Source organism: Dreissena polymorpha, chromosome 13 (genome assembly GCF_020536995.1).
Source record: "Dreissena polymorpha isolate Duluth1 chromosome 13, UMN_Dpol_1.0, whole genome shotgun sequence".
NCBI lineage: Eukaryota > Metazoa > Mollusca > Bivalvia > Myida > Dreissenidae > Dreissena > Dreissena polymorpha.
The window spans coordinates 20574449-20594408 of NC_068367.1; the positions used below are offsets into that span (position 1 = coordinate 20574449).

Sequence of the window (19960 nt, forward strand, 5' to 3'; positions counted from 1 at the left end):
TGAAATATTCTTTATCATGACTTCATCATAAAGAACAGGAGCTTCCAAAGATTGCCGTGATCCTTTTGACCTTCAATGTGACCTTGACCTTGGATTACGTGAGTGACACAGAGCTTCTGCACATCATGTGCTATCACTGCGATAAACATTTAAGCAAAGTTTATTTATTATTCAAAATACAAAATACAGAAATAAAGAAGATGTAGAATCTTGCATACAACCTATAAGTGTGACATTGACTTTGCGTGACTGGCTTTTGCCTTGTTGCAATGGTTTCACATGAAAGTCATTATAAGGGTGATACAGAGCGAACACACAAAACACGGACTCGTAAAAGAGATTAACATTTTTCATTCAAGTGTGACCTTGACCTTGAGCAGATATGATTTACTCAAACCTACTGCTCATCGTCTGAAAGACCCTAACATGTTTACCAAGTTTCGTGAAAAACCTTCAAAAGTTATCGTAGTTTCGGATAAGCCACGAACATGTTACTGACAGACGGACAAACGGACAGACGAAGGGTATTCCTATAACCCCTTCGACGAGGGATTAAAACGAATAAAATAACTTTTACTTCGTTACTAATACGTTGTCTACAGAACGCACCCTTCGAATGTATTATTAAGTGAAAATATAATAAAGGGGTACAATTATATTCATATACGATCTCACAGTCAAACAGCATTTGCTTCCCTTGAAAATCTCTAACGGAGTTGCAGCGTGCACTGTAAATGAGTCTTCTGTAAAAACAACAAGAACGCCAACAATAACAACACAAACATGTATTAGCTCTTAAGCATACAATTGCTTTTTAGCCAAATGCACAATACACACGTGTAATAACATGCATCATAATACTTATGAAAATGAGATAATGGTAGAAGTAAACAAAGATTGTACTGATTCATAGCCTATGATATGTTCATTGAACGTCGATAATGACAGTTGTTAATAAAATAATGACTTCGAGAATACACTGTTCTACATAAAAAGTATCACTTTAATATTGATCCTGTCTGTTGTTAGAAAAAAATAATAATGAGATTAAGAAAACAACGTATAACGTGAAAACGCTTACAGAAATACTTATTACAGTAAGGAAATTGCAAGGATGATAAAACAAATGACAATGTTGCTCAGCCAGTTATAATAATGTGGAGTCGACAAAAACGATCGCATATACGTAAATAAATAAGTTCATTTATGTACTACAGTATATACTTTTTTATATTTACACAATGGACTCCTACATCTCATATGTATTGAAAGTCAACGCTTATAAGGTTTACAAGAACATTGAAAAAGTACATACATTGCAATAGAGATTAATTGTTCATGTTTAATTATGTGTTTATCATCGTTTCTTTTAATAAATTATATCTAAGGCAAAGCAAACTGTTAAATTTGTTATTATATACAACCGCCAATATTTGTTCATAAAACGCCTCAACTACTACTGTTCCTATATTTTGCTATGAAACCAGAAACAATTTCAATGTTTGTTATATGTTTAACGCGTGTATTTATTTGTTCTTTAATAAACCTAGAGGGCAACGCACTTTAATAATAATAATACCGGAGCTATCAAAGCTTATCCAGTACGCACATTTTATTCATAACAACGGGGATAGTGTTTCAAAATTCCTCTTTGATATCACGATAAACTCTCTTTAGATAAATAATCATCATTGTAAACGTTTATCTAAAAGTCAGTCAATACGAAATCAATATTATATCGATAGCACGTTGAGATCCACTTGAAATTAAATCTGTTAATTTTAACGTTTCGTTCTCGTATGTTTGAAAGTTCGTTTCAAAATAAAACTGAGAAGGTTGAGAAAATCATTATTCTTTTTTTAATAGAATTCGTATGAATGCACGCTTTAAACCTCTATTAAAAAATCTCGCTGAATTGTAATTGCATGTGAATAAGTCTTGTTTAAATGACCGCCGATTAATTTCGATTGTATAATATCTATGCGATCTTAAAGGTTTTGGTGGCTTACCATTCCTAAGATAGAATGAATATTTCGGCCATGCTCTGTGAAAAGGGGGTTTAATGCATGTGCGTAAAGTGTCGTCCCAGATTAGCCTGTGAAGTCTGCACAGGCTCATCAGGGACGACACTTTCCGCTGTTATGGTATTTTTCGTTTACAGAAAGTCTCTTCTTAGCAAAATTCCACCCGTGTAGTGTCTATACGTATGAGCCGAATTTGGCACATTTTCATAAAACAGATGCCACTTTATGGTAGTAATACATGTTTTAAAAATTCTTATAATAAATTGTATTTAAACAGTTATTTGAAACGATTGTGCAATAGTCAGCTGCATCTAAACGGTGCGTTTACATTCTGTCCAGCCCGTATGTAAACCCATGTGAACCCCGTTGATCCTGCACCCAGATAATTAATGCGCCACGGTTCTTTACCAATTTGTCACATTCATGCGCCTTCATATGTTGCCACGCTTTAACCAGGGTTTAACACCAATTAAGACAGGTCCCACAAGATAGATTGCACGTTTTCCGAATTATATAGGACCCCACTATCTGGGTCAATATCGCAAGTTTTTGTTCTTCGATTGAAATTTACCTTCCGTAAAAGATGTTTTGTCGTAGAAAAGATATTTATTTTGTAAAAATTTCTTAAGCGTTATCCGTATCAAATATAAATTGCTGCCATTTGACCTGGCAGAAAATTATTGGGCGCTTATTATCAGCGACTATGCAAAGCTCTATGGGCAATATCAAGTTTTTATAATAGTTCTGATTGAATGGCGACGGAACGAAACACCTTGCAATTGAAGTTTAATATTGGTAGAACGGTGATAAATTTAAACGAGTACGTAACTGGCTGTACTAAACTGTTGTGACACGCGTTTATTATAAAGGATCTTTGTAAAAAAAATCTTAATCTTTTGTTTGTTGGACGTTTTGTTTAATGTTGAATTAACCTTTTGTATTTAAATTTCTTTAGTAACATTAGTGAAATGCAACAAGACATTGGACAGCAGAAAAAAACGGATGATAATAATTCGATCTTTTTTATATTTGAGCCGTTCTCTCTGAAAAGGGGGTTAAATGCAAGCGCGTAAAGTGTCGTAACAGATTAGCATGTGTAGTCCGCACAGGCATATCAGGGACAACAATTTCCGCCTTAATTAGATTTTTGCTAAGTAGAGACTTTCTTTAAACGCAAAATACCATAATAGCGGAAAGTGTCGTCCCTGATAGCATGTGCGGACTGCACAGGCTAATATGGAACGACACTTTACGCACATGCATTAAACCCCCTTTCTACAGAGCGAGTCTTTATTTTCATTTTAAGATTCTTCAAGGGATTTCTTTCCTGAACTTTTAACATAGTTATTGATGTTCATAATTAAAACGCGCGGTTTTAATATTCATGGTGAGAATTATATGGCGTCGAAATTTAAGGAATAAGAGTGTTCACGTTATGCATGAGGTTTTCGGTGGATTAGTGTGCAGCAAGGAAATCAGAAGGCGTTATGTAAATTGGATTTATAAAAGTAGAGTTGAGCATGAAATCGCATTGTATGTGAATGAAGTGAACATCTTGGGCTTTGCAGAAGACTTAAAATTCACACATACCTGCATTTGAAAATCAGTTATCAACTTATGTGGTGTAAAACATTCGTTTGGGCAATTACTGCTTACACAGTGTTTTATTACAAAGCTCTCTTAAGCATTATAAATTATCCACTTCTGTGATGTAAATAATTTGGATTTAACAGAACAACAACAACAACAGAAGGGAGTTTTTGATACACAAACATATGCGTATAAGGTGAGAACTCATTCGTTTTGGGCTTCACAGATTACAAAGTGTTTGTTTAATGTATGTTGCTTGAGCATGAATATATATGAGCCGCTGTGAAAAGGTGTTTAATGCATGTGCGTAAAGTGTTGTCCCAGATGAGCCCGTGCAGTCCGCACATGCTTTCCGGGGACAAAACTATCCGCCAAAACTGGATACCTCACTTAGTAAAATATGACAAACAACAAAAGAATATCCAAAATGTAAATAAATATAAAAATCATTCCTGTAAAGCGATACAGAAAAGTACGGCTCTTTGCGCATCTTAAATACTGGTTGTAACTTTTGATCGTGAAAGATCGGCTATCTCCGGACTTTCCGTAAGATAGTTTTCCACAAAAGTGCTAACTGGTATTAACCGATATCTCCTTTTTTGGTAAGTTCCTAGGTAAATTTTTTCTGGTGAATCAGTGACCAATTTACTGGTATTAATAGATTTTTATAATTCTTAGGTGCTAAATAAGTGACACGCGATCAGTTTACGTACTATTCTTTCATCCTGATGTATATTCTTGGAACTGGGGATATGTGTTATCGACCGAAATATATGTTTTGTTTCGTTTTTGTTAATAAGAATTCGCTTACGAAGTATTTTCTTTCTGTAGGTAAAGGCAGGTGTAAAAACATGTACTTTTTTCTTGTTTTTCTTGGTAACCATTTGCTATTCTAATATCCTTATTTTATATGATAATTATATCAAATATAAAATAAAATGAAAATTAAGTTTAATAAAACAAAATTAACAATTAATGTAAAGTATTAATCCATGAAGTCAGTGTTTTGTTTTTAAAGGGATTACATTGTTTTTAAGGGATATCAACACTAACATGTTTAAAAAAGTACCTTTGGAATCTAATGTAAATACGCATTAACAGAGATTTATATTGCATTTATCGAGATCTCTATTGATACTTCAATGCACTTCTTGTGTCAAATTATCTATTGCACTATTGGAACATACACATCTTTTCAGAAAAACATAGCACGGGTTAAAGACGTCAAATCGCGTCACGCAATATTATCTATTATAGAGTAGTTATTTAGGACAGGCATCGACGATTGTATTGTTTGTTTAAGGTTTTGAAATCATTTTCAATATCTAATCAAATCTCATGAGTCACCAGCTGTTATTTGTGAAACTCGAATACAAATGAACCGCGCTCTGTGCCTAAAGGGGCCTAATGCATGTGCGTAAAGTGTCGTTTCAGATTAGCCTGTGCAGTCAGCACAAACAAATCAGGGACGACACTTTCAGCACAGTGGATTTTCGTTCAGAAAAGACTTCATTTAACCCTTTCAGTGCGGGAACCGAATTGTGAAGGCCTTTGCAAACAGAACGTGGCGTCTCATCAGGATCCAAACTGTTTGCTATTCTGATAACATTCTTTGAAAACAATCAAAGAAAATGCTAATTTTAGAAATTCAGCAGACGACATATTAGCAGACGACAAATTTCCCAGCATGGAAAGGGTTAAACATAAGATTCCATGAAAGCGGAAAATGTCATCCCTTGATAAGCGTCTGATGATTCCGTTTTCCGAGAACACAGCTCAAATTTATCGTCACTCACTGTCTATTGGTAACGTTTTCCAAGAACACAGCTCAAATATATCGTCACTGCCTGTCTATTGGTAACGTTTTCCCTGAACACAGCTCAAATATATCGTCAATCCCTGTCTATTGGTAACGTTTTCCCAGAACACAGCTCAAATATATCGTCACTCCCTGTCTATTGGTAACGTTTTCCCAGAACACAGCTCAAATATATCGTCACTCCCTGTCTATTGGTAACCGAGGTATTTGGAATCGCTTCTTTAACTTTTTTGCCAGTAAACGAATTAGATGAATCTCTAAAATATGCCAGTGTTTTATATATAATTATATGAACAAATTTGAATTAAAAAAACTGTTCTATTGCGTGTACGTTATTTTGTTGATGACTTTTTAGACAGTCCATTATAATTTGTTTCCAAGTCATGAACTCAGCTTGTTAGCACCCGGTTCATTTTACCATCTTGAAGTGTTGGTGCTTTCAGAGTGTTTGATCAATGCGTTCGATCTCACTTAAGTCTGGTTTCAACCCGGGAGTCACCAGTTTTACGAAAGGGATACATTTAAACATCGTCTCGTCTGAAATCGACTAGTACATGACTTCTAAATTTGGTAAAAAGAATCATCTAGATGAGCTCTACATAGTTTGTTAAAATTATAAGATATATGTAAGAAAACATATAAAACAAGACTATTGCCAAGCAATATATGTCCCCTACCGGCTCTAACATTGTCATATTTTTTATATGTGTTGCCATAGCAACCAGAATCTGTGAAGTAGGAACAAAATGAAATGATGTGCATAATGTCCATATTGCCATCTAGCCATGTTTAAAGTTTCATGAAAAAATATGAAAAACTTTTTAAGGTATCGCAGGATCCAGAAAAGTGTGGCGGACAGACAGACAGACAGACAGACACACAGACAGACACACACACACAGACAAACAGACAGACAGACACACAGACAGACAGACACACACACATACACACATACAGACGGACACACAGACAGACAGACACACAGCGCGCAAACCATTAGTCCCCTCCGGTGAAACCGGTAGGGGACAATAAGTCATAATTTGTAATCGACATCTGGTATCATACAATACATAATCTATCGCGACAACACCCGTTCATAAATGGTTCAATATACTATTGCATTCAATTTCACCAACATATGGCAATAAAATATATGTAACAAAACATATTTAATAGGCAGTACAATTATGAGTTCATAATTTATAATCGACATCTGGTACCATACAATACATAATCTATCGTGACAACATTGTTCATATATGGTTCAATACACTATTGCATTCACTGATGAAACCGTTGTTAGCTTGTGTCAAAATGTTAACGATGATTTAAATATTGGCTATATACCGAGTATATGGTTCCAATCAAGGCAATCGTTGCCTTTGTTTACACTCGTTAAGTTAAAAGCAAAATTACTTGTCGCAAGTCCGTTAATAGCAAGTCACTCTTACGTTGTTCTCGAGAAAATCAATTAATTCCAGGAAAGCTCGCGGAAAATGAACTCGCTACAATATGAGTACATCCTGTTTTCCATTAACATTGTTTCACTTCCGATTAGAATCGTTCGTCTTTTGTGTTGTAGCACTCTGGCATTCTATAGAGCTACGCCATGGATTTATTGTTTGAAAATTAAAAGGGTAAAAAGATGTTAAAATAAGTATTTCACTATTCAAAATGTGCGCAGAGACTCGCCAGAACATAGATTAAAAATGTGCCTTGCTCTCGGATATAAGGGCTTAATGCATTTCATTCGTAAGAATAAATAAATATTTACATTTTCCACTTTTATACATAAACATTTTAATCAAAAGAACACATGGTCAACGGATACCACATTCTCTCTGTGGCGACCGTAACATGACTATGTCAGACGTGCGATACACGTGCGCTTGACGCAAGTCTTACATACAGTTCCTACGAGGGCGTCTTAAGTCGTCTGCATTTTTCGTCTCTCGACGGGCCAATGCCGAATAATTTACGTGCATCCGACACGGTGCCCTTACATCGTATGTTTTACGTATCAACTTTAAGTTACACTATCAATATATCAATAACAAACCTATAATTATAAAGAATTTACATGGATTGTAAAATTAAGTTATTGTTAATTGTTAATTTAACTGTTGTTATTTTAACTGTAAGCCCCATTTCAATTTTGTCGAAACATTTCGATAGCACTCGCTAACATCCGTTTTTTTTCCTTGTGTCAATGCAAATCGAAATCATGATTCAATTTATGGCACAAAAAAGCCAAACATAACTTTAGCAAAAATATATTTTTCGAACAAATCTACGCGTTAATGAATGCGCCAAGTTTTTATTTTAACTGTTAATAGTTAATTTAGAGGGGAGATAAGAGATGGGAGGACTGCGCTCGGCAGCGAGGCATTCATAGTTATTTGCGATCTATGTGATATACTTATTTTACAAAAGCAGAATACAGCAATTGTGAATGGCACTACAGAATGTTAATTACATGCTTTAAAATGAAAATGCCTGAAAAGACCATGTATGGTGAAAACTCAAAATTGCATAATATCATTTCTCATTTTACAAACGGACATTTTTGATGCGCCATTTAGTGAAAATTTATCTACGAACAATCTATTACTAATGCGCCACAGTTCTTAAACGCATTGTAACATTCATAGGCCTTCAAATGTTGCCACGTTAAAGACAGGATTAAACACCAATAAAAAAACATATTAAACATTTTCGCATTTTCCGCATTATAAACGATCCCGCCATCTGGGCCAATATTGCCAGTTTTTGTTCTTCGCTTGAAATTAACTCTCCGTACAAGATGTTTTGTCATTGAAAAGATATTTATTATCTGTTGAAATGTCTCGAGCATAATCCGTATCAAAATAAACTGCTGGTATTTGACCCGCCAGAAAATTACGGGGCGCTTTTTATAAGCCTGTATGCAAAGCTCTATGGGCGCTATCAAATATTTATCATAGTGCTTACTGAATGGCGTCTGATCGACACATCCTGTCATTCAGGTCTGATCGACACATCCTGTCATTCAGGTCTGATCGACACATCCTGTCATTCAGGTCTGATCGACACATCCTGTCATTCAGGTCTGATCGACACATCCTGTCATTCAGGTCTGATCGACACATCCTGTCATTCAGGTTCAATATTGTAATAAGGGTGATAATCATCCTGTCATTCAGGTTCAATATTGTAATAAGGGTGATAATCATCCTGTCATTCAGGTTCAATATTGTAATAAGGGTGATAATCATCCTGTCATTCAGGTTCAATATTGTAATAAGGGTGATAATCATCCTGTCATTCAGGTTCAATATTGTAATAAGGGTGATAATCATCCTGTCATTCAGGTTCAATATTGTAATAAGGGTGATCGACACATCCTGTCATTCAGGTTCAATATTGTAATAAGGGTGATAATCATCCTGTCATTCAGGTTCAATATTGTAATAAGGGTGATCATGAACGTATATGCAACTGGATGTACTAAACTGTCGTGATACATGTTCATTATATACGGTTTTGTTAAAAAAAAATAATATTTGGTGTGTTGCTGTTAGGCAATATTGGCTTCAATTTGCTTTCGTGCGTTCACATATATATATAAAAATGTTGTCAGACGTTTAAAAATAAATTTGAATTGATCTTATTTATTTACGTGTATTTTTTAAATTCAACAATGTAAATTTGTGGCATACGGCAAACAACGGCTAAATTTTCCAAGTGATTTGTGCACTGGAAAAATAATTGGATAAATTGAATTTTTCACATAAGTATGAATGTTCATAATTTAAACGCGCGTTTTTAATATCCATTGTCAGAATTCAAAGGCATCGAAATTGGAAAGGCAAGGCTGCTGACATTATCGATGAGATTTTGGTGTTCAACAAACAAAGTCGTAAGGCGTTATGAAAATTGGATTTATAAAATTAGAAATTAGCATCCTATGTGAATGAAGTGAACATCTTGGGCTATGCAGCCACTGTAAAATACAGACATATCTATATGATAAAATAAGTTATCCAATCCTGTAATGAAATAAAAGCCAGTTTAAAGGGATCTTTTCACGCTTTGGTAAATTGACAAAATTGAAAAAAGTTGTTTCAGATTCGCAAATTTTCGTTTTAGTTATGATATTTGTGAGGAAACAGTAATACTGAACATTTACCATGGTCTAATATAGCCATTATATGCATCTTTTGACGATTTTAAAACCTAAAAATTATAAAGCGTTGCAACGCGAAACGATTGAATAATTTGGAGAGTTCTGTTTTTGTCGTTAAATTTTGTAAAACTACGAAGATTGCTCATATAAGGTATAAAATATATCAACTATGTGTAATCGGCGGAGTAGCTCAGTAGGCTAAAGCGTTTTTACTTCAGGACTCTGGCAGGACTCCAGGGGTCACTGGTTCGAAACCTGGTCCGGGCAATGTTCTTTTCCTTTTTTTATTTTATTCTTGATTTTTTACTGGAGCTTTTACGATCCAATGTTTACATTTATCGATATAAAGCATTTAATGAATAAGTTAAAAAATGCCAAAATCTGTGAAAAGGCCCCGTTAAAAGAATAACAACTACAGAAGAGTTTTGGATAAACAAAAAGTGGCGTATAAGGCGAGAAAGATTTCGGTTGGGGAATCACTGCTTACCAACTGTTTTTGTCGTGGTGTCTTGGGCATGGTCTTGTATAAAATATTTTTTAGATCTTTGTTCGTTTATGGGCACGTTGCATCTTAGTCTTACTAGGTTACATAGGTGGCTGTGAATTCGGAATGTGGTTTTGTATTATGTTTGCAAATTCAACAAAATCTGTGAATGTCACTTACGCCATTGGGTCAACTTATAGTGTATCTAAAATATGAGGACGTAACAGAACATGGTGGCATTGGTTTAAAGTTCGTGAAAGCCTTACTATATATCACTTTTCGGGAATCGTTACGTGCACAAAAGCAAGATAATAACTATGATATTTATTCTTAAAATATGAAACAAATATCCCTTATTATTATTAAAGGGTTACATGGATTTATTGTTTAAGCACTCTCTGACAGTACCTGGCTGTTGTATTGATATTTTTGCACACAAAACAACAACAACACACGATTCTTTACTGCATAACATAATAAGAGTAAGTCAATCGCGTAAGAATGAAATATTGCAATATTCTATAATATAAGAGCTTATTTGTGCCTGATGAATATATTGTGTATATAATGTAAGTATATATAAAATTTTAAAGTGACATATTTGGTACTTGTAATTTCCTATTAGCGGCGAATCCGAATAATTTTATTAATTAAATTTATGTTAATGTCTTGTAAAAATAGGCCTAAGCTGTATGGGATTTTATTCATTCATTTAACTTATCAAAATACATTAACGCTCTAATGCGATTTGTTAAGACGTTCTAAAAGTATTTATGTTTGTGTACGGAACATTCAATAGCTTGAGTGTACGCTTTTTGAAATAAATTCGTCTCACGCATGTATTTGCTCCCGCGAGTAAACGTGTTTAAGCTAATTGGTGACTGCTTAACGGTAAAAGTGTATTCGGGTGTCCAGTCTTCTTCTTAAACGTGAATGTGAAAATAAATACACATATAATATAAAACACTTATACAATCTAGTTTGAAAATTAAAACCGAGTGTACAACAACCTATAAAAATAAACCATTAACATAATTGTGGCAAGATAAATACATATTTTAAATTAAATAAACATTTTTATTCGGAGACAATAGTAAAATGATTCATATGTTTTACTTGAATTGTCATCCTAATGTTTATTTATTCAACAATATAAAAATTTGACGTCGTGATAACGACAAGCATAACAACTCCGCGTCTTGTATCAAATGCCATGCTGTTTGAACAAATAGGATTTCTCAGTTAAACTAAAATATCAACAATTTCGGTATCTCCCGACAAAGCTAGCATTCGAACGGGAACACGTATCCCGCACACAAATATTACCGATGGTAGAAGGTCCCACATTTGGTAATGTTTAATGTTAACCGTTTAAAAATATAAGCCATTTTATGACTGTATGCAATTGGAATCTCACAATTAAATGTCAAGATATATTGCGCACATAAAACATGATTAATTACACCCATTGAAATCGTTTTGAATTGCCGACCGTTATTTACATTTGTTTAGAGTTGCACATATATTTTGTAGTGTAGTCAATCAATGCACGCACGCCCTTTACTATTGTGACACTGCGTAAAATCAATTCCAATTTAACGTTGGATTGATTTCAATCAAACGGCTTCTTCTGACGATCCTTAAGTAAATATATATGACACTAATATTTATTCAAATTATTCTTTTTTTAAGATATACTGCTCATGTCGTTTTTTAAACAATAATATTACATAATATATGACAATGTGAAGGAAGCGTTGGTGTTTTCGTTCGACATGCTATTTGTAAGAGTCAACTTTCCCTATGCTTCTTCTAATGCTTCTACAAATGCTTCTGCAAATGGTATTACACATTGTTCTGCAAATGTATCAACACAATTTATGATCATAACAATGCCCACAATAACTTCTATAACTGATGCTCAAATGTTTTAAAAAAAAATGCTGCAATTAATGTTTCAGTTTCAGTTTCAGTTTATTGGCAAAATCAGCAAATACATGCCTTCGGCCACATAGTAAGCAAATATACATAAAGATGACCAAACAAATGAAATACTAAACAAAAAACAGTTCACATAAAAGGATTATTAAATAAATACGTGAATACATGATACATAATTGGTTTTCAACGTTAACAAGAAACAACAGAGTAACTAGCTAGCAAGGTAATCATTTCTTTTTAACATTTTTTTTTTTCAGTTCAGTTTAAACCTTTTTTATTATTCAATATAAAAACATACAATATAAATATGTGCATAAGCAAGAACAAAAGTGGTACAATACAACAGTAATCATGTCAAACACATATTATACATGATATGCTAGGATATACTGTTTTTTTTCTCTTGGTTGCATGTGGTGTATTCTGTTATTTTTAAATGTAATAATCAATCCTATAGATGAGTTGCGTAGAGTTAGGTAGAAGACAACTGGACTGGGTTATGAAAGGTTATGCGTTTCCATTTTTGTTCAAAAATATGAAGTTTATCGTTGTTGAGGGCTATTTCTTTTTCAATTTGGATCTTTAGTTTTAAATAGTTTATAAAACAGTTGAAAGTAGGTATTTGTTTTTTGTATTTGAAGCTAAATATAAAATATTTCATTAATATGATAATGTGGTTCACAGTGTTAATAATTTCTGGTATTTTAAAAGTATTCACACCGAAACTGATATTTAAGAGAGACAGTTTTAATTTTAATTGTTGTTTCTCTAGAAATGATGTTAACTGGTTCCATAGAATTTGAATATGTTTGCATTCCCAGAATAGGTGTTCTATTGTTTCAATGTGTTCGCTGCATATATCACATAAATTTGTGTTGGATAGGTTGCACTTAAAAAGGTATTTATTTGTAGCTATGATTCTATGGACATATTTATATTGAAAATTTCTCAGTGTGCTATCTATAGTTGTTTTATATGGCATGATAAATATTTGTTTCCAATTAAATTCTTGTTCCCCAAGAAGGCTTTGCCATTTATTTTGAATCTTGGAGTTTTCTGCAGGGTGTTTAATTTGTAGTTTGTAAAATATTTTGTTTGTTTTGTTTTGTTTTGCAAGTATGTTTTCCGTGAATGATGTTTGAGTACATGGTGTGTTATTAGTATTAATTGTAGATTTAATATGTGTGGGTATGCTTTTAATTAATGTGTAATACATTAGGAAATTGCTTGAAGGTATTCCGTATATATAACATATATTCTCAAAAGAATAGAAGTCTTTTATTCTGTAATCGTACAATTGGTCGACATATTTAATGTTTTTTTCAAACCAAAGTTTATAGAAAAAAGTCTTATTGTTTGAAGTTATGTCTTTATTGTTCCATAAAATAGTTTTACTGGTGATTTGGGTTTCTAGATTATGAGTAACATTAGTCCATGCCGATAAAACATTAGATAGAAATATGTTTTCGTTTGCAATTTCATGCAAAATGGTTTTGCTGATTTTACATTCAAAAAGTAAGGAGTCACCATATTTTTTTAGGATTTTCTGGTAAAATAATTTCCATTTACTTGTATTGGTATTATCTAGATATCTTTTAACCCAGCTGCATTTGATTGCATTCAAGAATGAGTCGATGTCCGTTAATTGGATACCTCCATTTTCTACAGATTGAATTAACTGAGTTCGCTTAATTTTATCAGGTTTACCGTCCCATATGAAATTAAATATTTCTGATTGTATATCTTTAATAATATCATTTGGTGGGTTTGGGAGAACTGTTAGTGTATAAATTAATTTAGGGAGTGCAAACGTTTTCAACACCGTGTTTTTTCCGATTAGTGTAAGTTTACGATGCTGCCATGATTTTAAACAATTTTTAAATTTTTGTAATTTAGGCAGTATGTTTTGTTGAACTGTTTCATTTTCATTGTTTGTAAAGGTTATTCCTAACGTTGTTGCTTCATCTGATGTCCAGTGGAATTTCATTTCTTTTTTAAGTTGAATATTACTTTGTTTAAATTTACCTACTCGTAGCACAGTGCATTTACTTTTGTTAAGTTTAAGACCCGATGCCATTCCAAAAAGGGTAAGCGATTCTATGAGATTATTGAATGAGTCAATACTGTCATTTAAAAAATAAGTTGCGTCGTCAGCAAATAGGGACTGTTTAATATCTTCGTCTGGTTCTAGCGATATTCCATTTATATGTTTATTTGATTGGATATAGTGTGATAGATACTCGATGCATATAATGAATAGTGAGGATGAGAGTGGACATCCTTGTCGTACCCCTCGTTCGATGTTAAAACTGTTTGAGAAGAAGCCATTGTTAATAATTATACTGTAAATATCGGTATAAAATAGTTTTACCCATTTAATAAGACTTTCACCGAAATTCATATTTTCTAAGCAAGAGAACATAAACGAATAGTCTAGTGAATCGAAAGCCTTTTCAAAGTCTGCAAAGAAAATGAGGCCAGAATTGTTTGGTTGGTTGAAATAATTTATGCATTCTTGTATCAGACGTACATTTTCACCAATGTATCGTCCTTTAATAAAACAAGATTGAGATCTTGAAATGACTGATGGTAATACTTTTTTTATTCTGTTTGATATACTTTTAGTTGCAATTTTATAATCATTGTTAAGTAGACTAATCGGGCGCCAGTTTGATAAGGATTCAAGGTTTTTTCCAGGTTTTGGAATGAGTGATATTATACCTTGTTTTTGTAGCGTAGTTAGGTTTTTGTTGTTAAATGAATAGTTAAGTGAATTAATTAAATGTATTTTAATATCGTTCCAGAATATTTTATAAAATTCAACTGTGATGCCATCAGATCCTGGACTTTTATTATTTTGCATTTCTTTAAGTGCTAATCCACATTCATATTCATTAAGTAATCCGTCGCACAGTTGTTTTTCTTCTTGATTTAAAGCATGATGTGTATTTTTAAAGAGGGTGTTATTTTCAACATGTTTTCGTTTATAGAGGGTTTCGAAAAATAAACGTTGTTCTTCTAGTATTTGAGTTCTGTTTGTTATATCTTCGCCATTAACTTAATTTTCTTTTTAACATAGCATTGTAAATAAATTTGGAAATATTTCTTAATTTTCTAGAGTTAGGACTTGACATCATAGATACGAACTTGTTGACGGTATAAAACGATTGGTTAACAGTATACTTAATTCTTAAATCTTGATAAAGCGTACAAATACATTAGAAGTGATATTCTGTTTCAACCATGTTACTGTTACACAGTTTGCATTTTCTGTTTTCTCTAGGAATGTTATTGTATCTGCCAGTTTCAATTTCTAAAGAATGAGCGCTTAGTCTGAATCTTGTTAGAGCTTTTCTATGGCAATCATTATCAACACATTCCAAATATATTTTTCAAATGTATAATCCTTTTTAAATTTAACATAATAATATAATTTACTTGCGAATTTATCATATCATTCCATGACTGGACATATTGATTTCGAAGACGTTGTTTAAGTTTTGGATAATGGTCTGTTATGTTAACATTTTCATGCAATACATAGCTAAAGCCTAAAGTGTCAATAAGGTCTTTGATAGTTTTTGTCCAGCATAGTTCTATGTTACTGTTAGCAAACATATTATCTGTGATATACTTATCGTACATAGATCGAATAAGTGAGTTTGGTGAATTAATAATTTAGAATTTAATAAGTCCACACATGCATTTGTCAATGCCGCGGTTCCTCTAAATGTTTCATTTATGTCTATAATTGCGTACATAGAGGAATACAAAATGCAGCTTCTATTACATCATTGAATGCAACTACATATCCTGCTGTTTTTATAGCTTCTAATGCTTTAACAAGTGCTTCCGTAGTTAAGCCTTTATTGTGTTTCAATACAAACATTTGCCAATGCATAATTATGAATTGTGTTGCTTCATTACCATAAGTTATCCTCGCTTTATTAAATAATATTTAACTATAATTTATTTATCCAAATTTCATGTTTGTGTGCATTATATTAGATATTGTATCTACTATCTAAAGGCACATTTCTATCCTTTACGAAAAGCCCACGTGTGCTAATTGGGTTATTGTTATCTATATCAGCAATCATAATGTTTGTGAACTGTACACAGAAACGTTTACAAAATGCACACTTTTTTTAATCTAATGTAAATACGCATTAACTGCAATTTATATTTCATTTATCGAGAACTTCATTGATATTTTAATGCAGTATTTCAAATAAGCATTAACTGCAATTTACATTACATTTAACGAGATCTTCATTGACACTTCACTGCACTTATTGTGTTGAATTATCTATTGCAATATTTGAGGAAAGAAATACCGTGGATTATAGATGTCAAATCGCGCCGCGCAATATTATCTCTAATAGAGTAGTTATATAGGGAATGTATCGAAGATTGTAATGTGAGTTTAAAGTTTTAAAATCATTTTCAACTTTTATTCAATAGTAAATATAATCGCCAGCTGGCATTTGTGACACTCGAGTACAAATACATATTGTCACTCCCTATCTATTAGTAACCGAAGCATTTTTGGGATAATCGTGTTTTTCTTTTTTTGTCTTTAAACGAATAAGATAACCTTATATACTATATCAGTGTTTTACATATGAACCTTCTCAGGGACAAACGGGCTTACTACATGTTCGTAAAGTGTCGTTGAAGATTAGCATGTGCAGTCCGCACAGGCTTAAAGGGACAACTCTTTCCGCCTGGACTGTATTTTCCTGTAGAAGAGACTTTCTTTAAACAAATAGCATTCAAACGTACAGTGTCTTTCCAAATTAGTATGTGCATACTGCATAGACTAATCTGGGCCATTAATTAAAGCACACGCATTTATTCACGTTTTCCTGAAGCAAGGCTCATATTTCAGTTAACAATATTAAAATGAAAAACACCCCTTATATTTTTATTGTTTTTTATTTTGTTGATGATTTTATGGGCTTTCAATTTTAATTTCATATTATTTTATGAACTACGCTTCCTGGTGTCCGGTTCGAAGTCTGACATCCTCGCATCTTGTCCTAGCGGTGTTTTCCAGTGTTGTTTGAGCGCACCTGAGCACACCATGCTTATGGTGAGCTAATGGGATACCGATATGTCCGCCCAAGCGTTAGTGCGTGCGTCGTCAAGTTTAAGACATCTGCTCTCAGTTTTTGTAATGTTTAAAACCAGAGAGATGTTTGAACATTGAGTAGTGCTTTTGTCACTTAGGTACCACCGTTAAGTGTATCATCGTTACAACTGAGCGAGATATGCTTCTTTGTCCGTCACAAAGATGTGACAAGAAAAAAAAGAAAATATATGAAAGTAAAAAAATATATTTTATAATAAGTAAAATGTTGATTTCATAGATTATAATCGTCATTTGGTATCAGATAACACAGAATCAATAGCGACTACAACCAGTCACTATTAGCTCAATATCCTATTGCATTCACTGATGTAACATTTTAAAAATAGTTTTTAATGTTGGCCATCATTGGCACTATTTAAATATAGGCTATACATCGAGAACATGGTTATAATCAAGACAATCGTTGCGCTTGTTGACACTCCTTAAAATTTACAGCACCATTTCTAATCGCAATTCCTCTAATAACAAGGCACTGCTCATATTTCCTCGAGAAAATCTATACTTTCCAGAAAAGCACGAGGAAAACGCACTCGCTAGTATGCTGGTACATCCTGTTCTCCATTGTTTAAATTTCTATTAGAATCGTTCGCCTTATATTAGTCGGAATTCAAAAACTTTATAAATCTACACTATGGCTTTATTCAGTAAATTCAAAGGGTAAAAAGCTATTAAAATCAATATTACAGTATTCAACATTAATGCCGACACTCGCCAGAACGTCAGATATCAAGAGCACCATTAAGATAATGAACTATGTCTGCTTAGTAGGATAACCTCAACAGAAACTATGATTCGTTTAAAAGGGACCTCTTTTTTAAAAGAAATTCCATAAAAGTGGAAAATGCCGTCCCTGATAGGAATGTGCGGACTACAATGGCTAATCTGGGATGACCCTTTACGCGAATTTCCACTTTTTCCAGAACATGTCTCAAAGAATTAAACAGAAACTGTGAGTGTGTTCAGAATATCCGTTTGCAAAACTGTGACCAAGTACCATTGCATAGGAATAAAGTCGCCGGCCCGTAGCGTAGTAGATATGGTGTGCGACTAGCGACAAGGGGGGTTATGTGTTCCCTTTGTGGACTCGTTCTTTAGATCTCCCCTAAAGACACCAAGTACTTGTCATACCAAGGAAACGGCCTCGAGTGTTTCAATAAGCATTAGGCATCAATAAAATCGAACACACAATTATTAGGTCTTGATAAAAGGTTAGTTTTTTCATTACAGACGTTCTGGTAGACATCGTGAGGAACTGCGCACTGGTAAGCAGCTTCGAAGATGACGTCATTATTAAGCAAGGAGAGAGGGGCGATAGGTAAGATAACTGATTGCTGTTTCCTAAGTGACCTGCCCTGGTGCCGTATTCGCCAAAATTTTCGAAGACTTCAGTCTGAGAATAAAGAATAATTTAGAAACTTTATTTTTTTTACTCTTCTTTAATATAATTGAGTCTAACTTGCCATTTGACCCCTCAAATTACATTATTGTTCATATAGAACAGCATACCGATAGCATATGCACTATTGACAGCCCGCGTCTATTCAAACTCGTACGTCGCCATCTTGTTTGCCACGTGATTACCTCTTCTGTGAACACAACCTTCACGCAAAGATGTGACTGGAACCAGTACAGCTAGATCAAACCCCTGCCTTAATAAGCATCCCCCTTAATATAAATTGGGATTACGTAAATCTGTTTAAACTGAGCTCAAAACCGCATCGCACGGGATATAACTATATATTTTTCTCAGCCCCTCGACCAAGCCAAGGAAGATTATACTTTAAGTTTGACGATGGTTCTTTCCCTTATGACTCGCTTGTATCTGCATATAATGATATATCTGAAACTGAAAATTGAGTTATTATGTTTGGTCATCATGGATTAATGATTTGGTGAGTTGAACGGGGGTTCTGTTTAATGGAAACTGTTCCTTTTATTTTAGCTCAATTGCATCGAAAGCCCCAGGCTTATTATAACGCTCTCGAGTTCTTTTCCTGGGCCTAGAACCAGCACTTGATGTCTTTGGGAAGATCGAAAGAACGCTCCCTTATTGGGAATGGAACCCGTGACCTCCCGGTCGCTAGGCGGACACCATATCCGGCAACTCTTAGACAACTCTAACAAAAATCACGTTTCTAAGACACAACCTAAAACAATATCATAGTTATAATACAACACTAAGATAAAATATGAATTTTCTATAAAAGAATTGTCAAAGAAATATTAAAAGTACCGCCCCTGTCCAGTACAAAGTACACATTCTTTATAAGATTTTAATCATTTTATTGATACCGTCGAGTGTCTGTTCCCTTTTGAATGTAATGTAATGTTATGTAACGTACGGATACTTATAAATTAAGTACACATGTTTGAAATTTGAAATCCAATGGAATAGAAATTATTGCAACACCTAAATAATACAGTCACTTAAATTTGTTACTTAACATACAGGCACTCGAAACAGTTTTTACTGTACAAAATTAATCTGTTACTTATTTAGGAATATAGCAAGGCTACTCGTTTCTGTGTTTTTAGCACTATGTCGGCACAGATACCATGAATTGATTGATCGCTGAATTAAATTGCATTTGTATTGTGGGCAATGTAGCTATTTTGAAGATTTTAGGTAAGTGATGCATGTTGGGTCATTAAGCGAACGTTCTAATGCTTGTATGAAATGTCTTATATATGTATGCCGTTGTCTAACACGTTAGATACGAAGAACATTTTGTTAGATGTTTATTTGGGTTCAATCAAGTATTTAGTAGTCAATTCTTAGTAA

General features: G+C 33.6%; 1 protein-coding gene across 1 annotated transcript in view; it reads left to right on the forward strand.

The window, feature by feature from the left end:
• The first annotated feature begins 8411 nt into the window (after nt 1-8411).
• The window catches only part of LOC127855511 (uncharacterized), a 127086-nt gene continuing 115537 nt past the window's right edge, over nt 8412-19960 (forward strand). The window contains exons 1-3 of the mRNA XM_052391168.1: nt 8412-8438; nt 18406-18493; nt 19787-19804. The gene's annotated coding sequence lies outside the window, so the exon portion shown is untranslated. The remainder of the gene's footprint in view (nt 8439-18405; nt 18494-19786; nt 19805-19960) is intronic.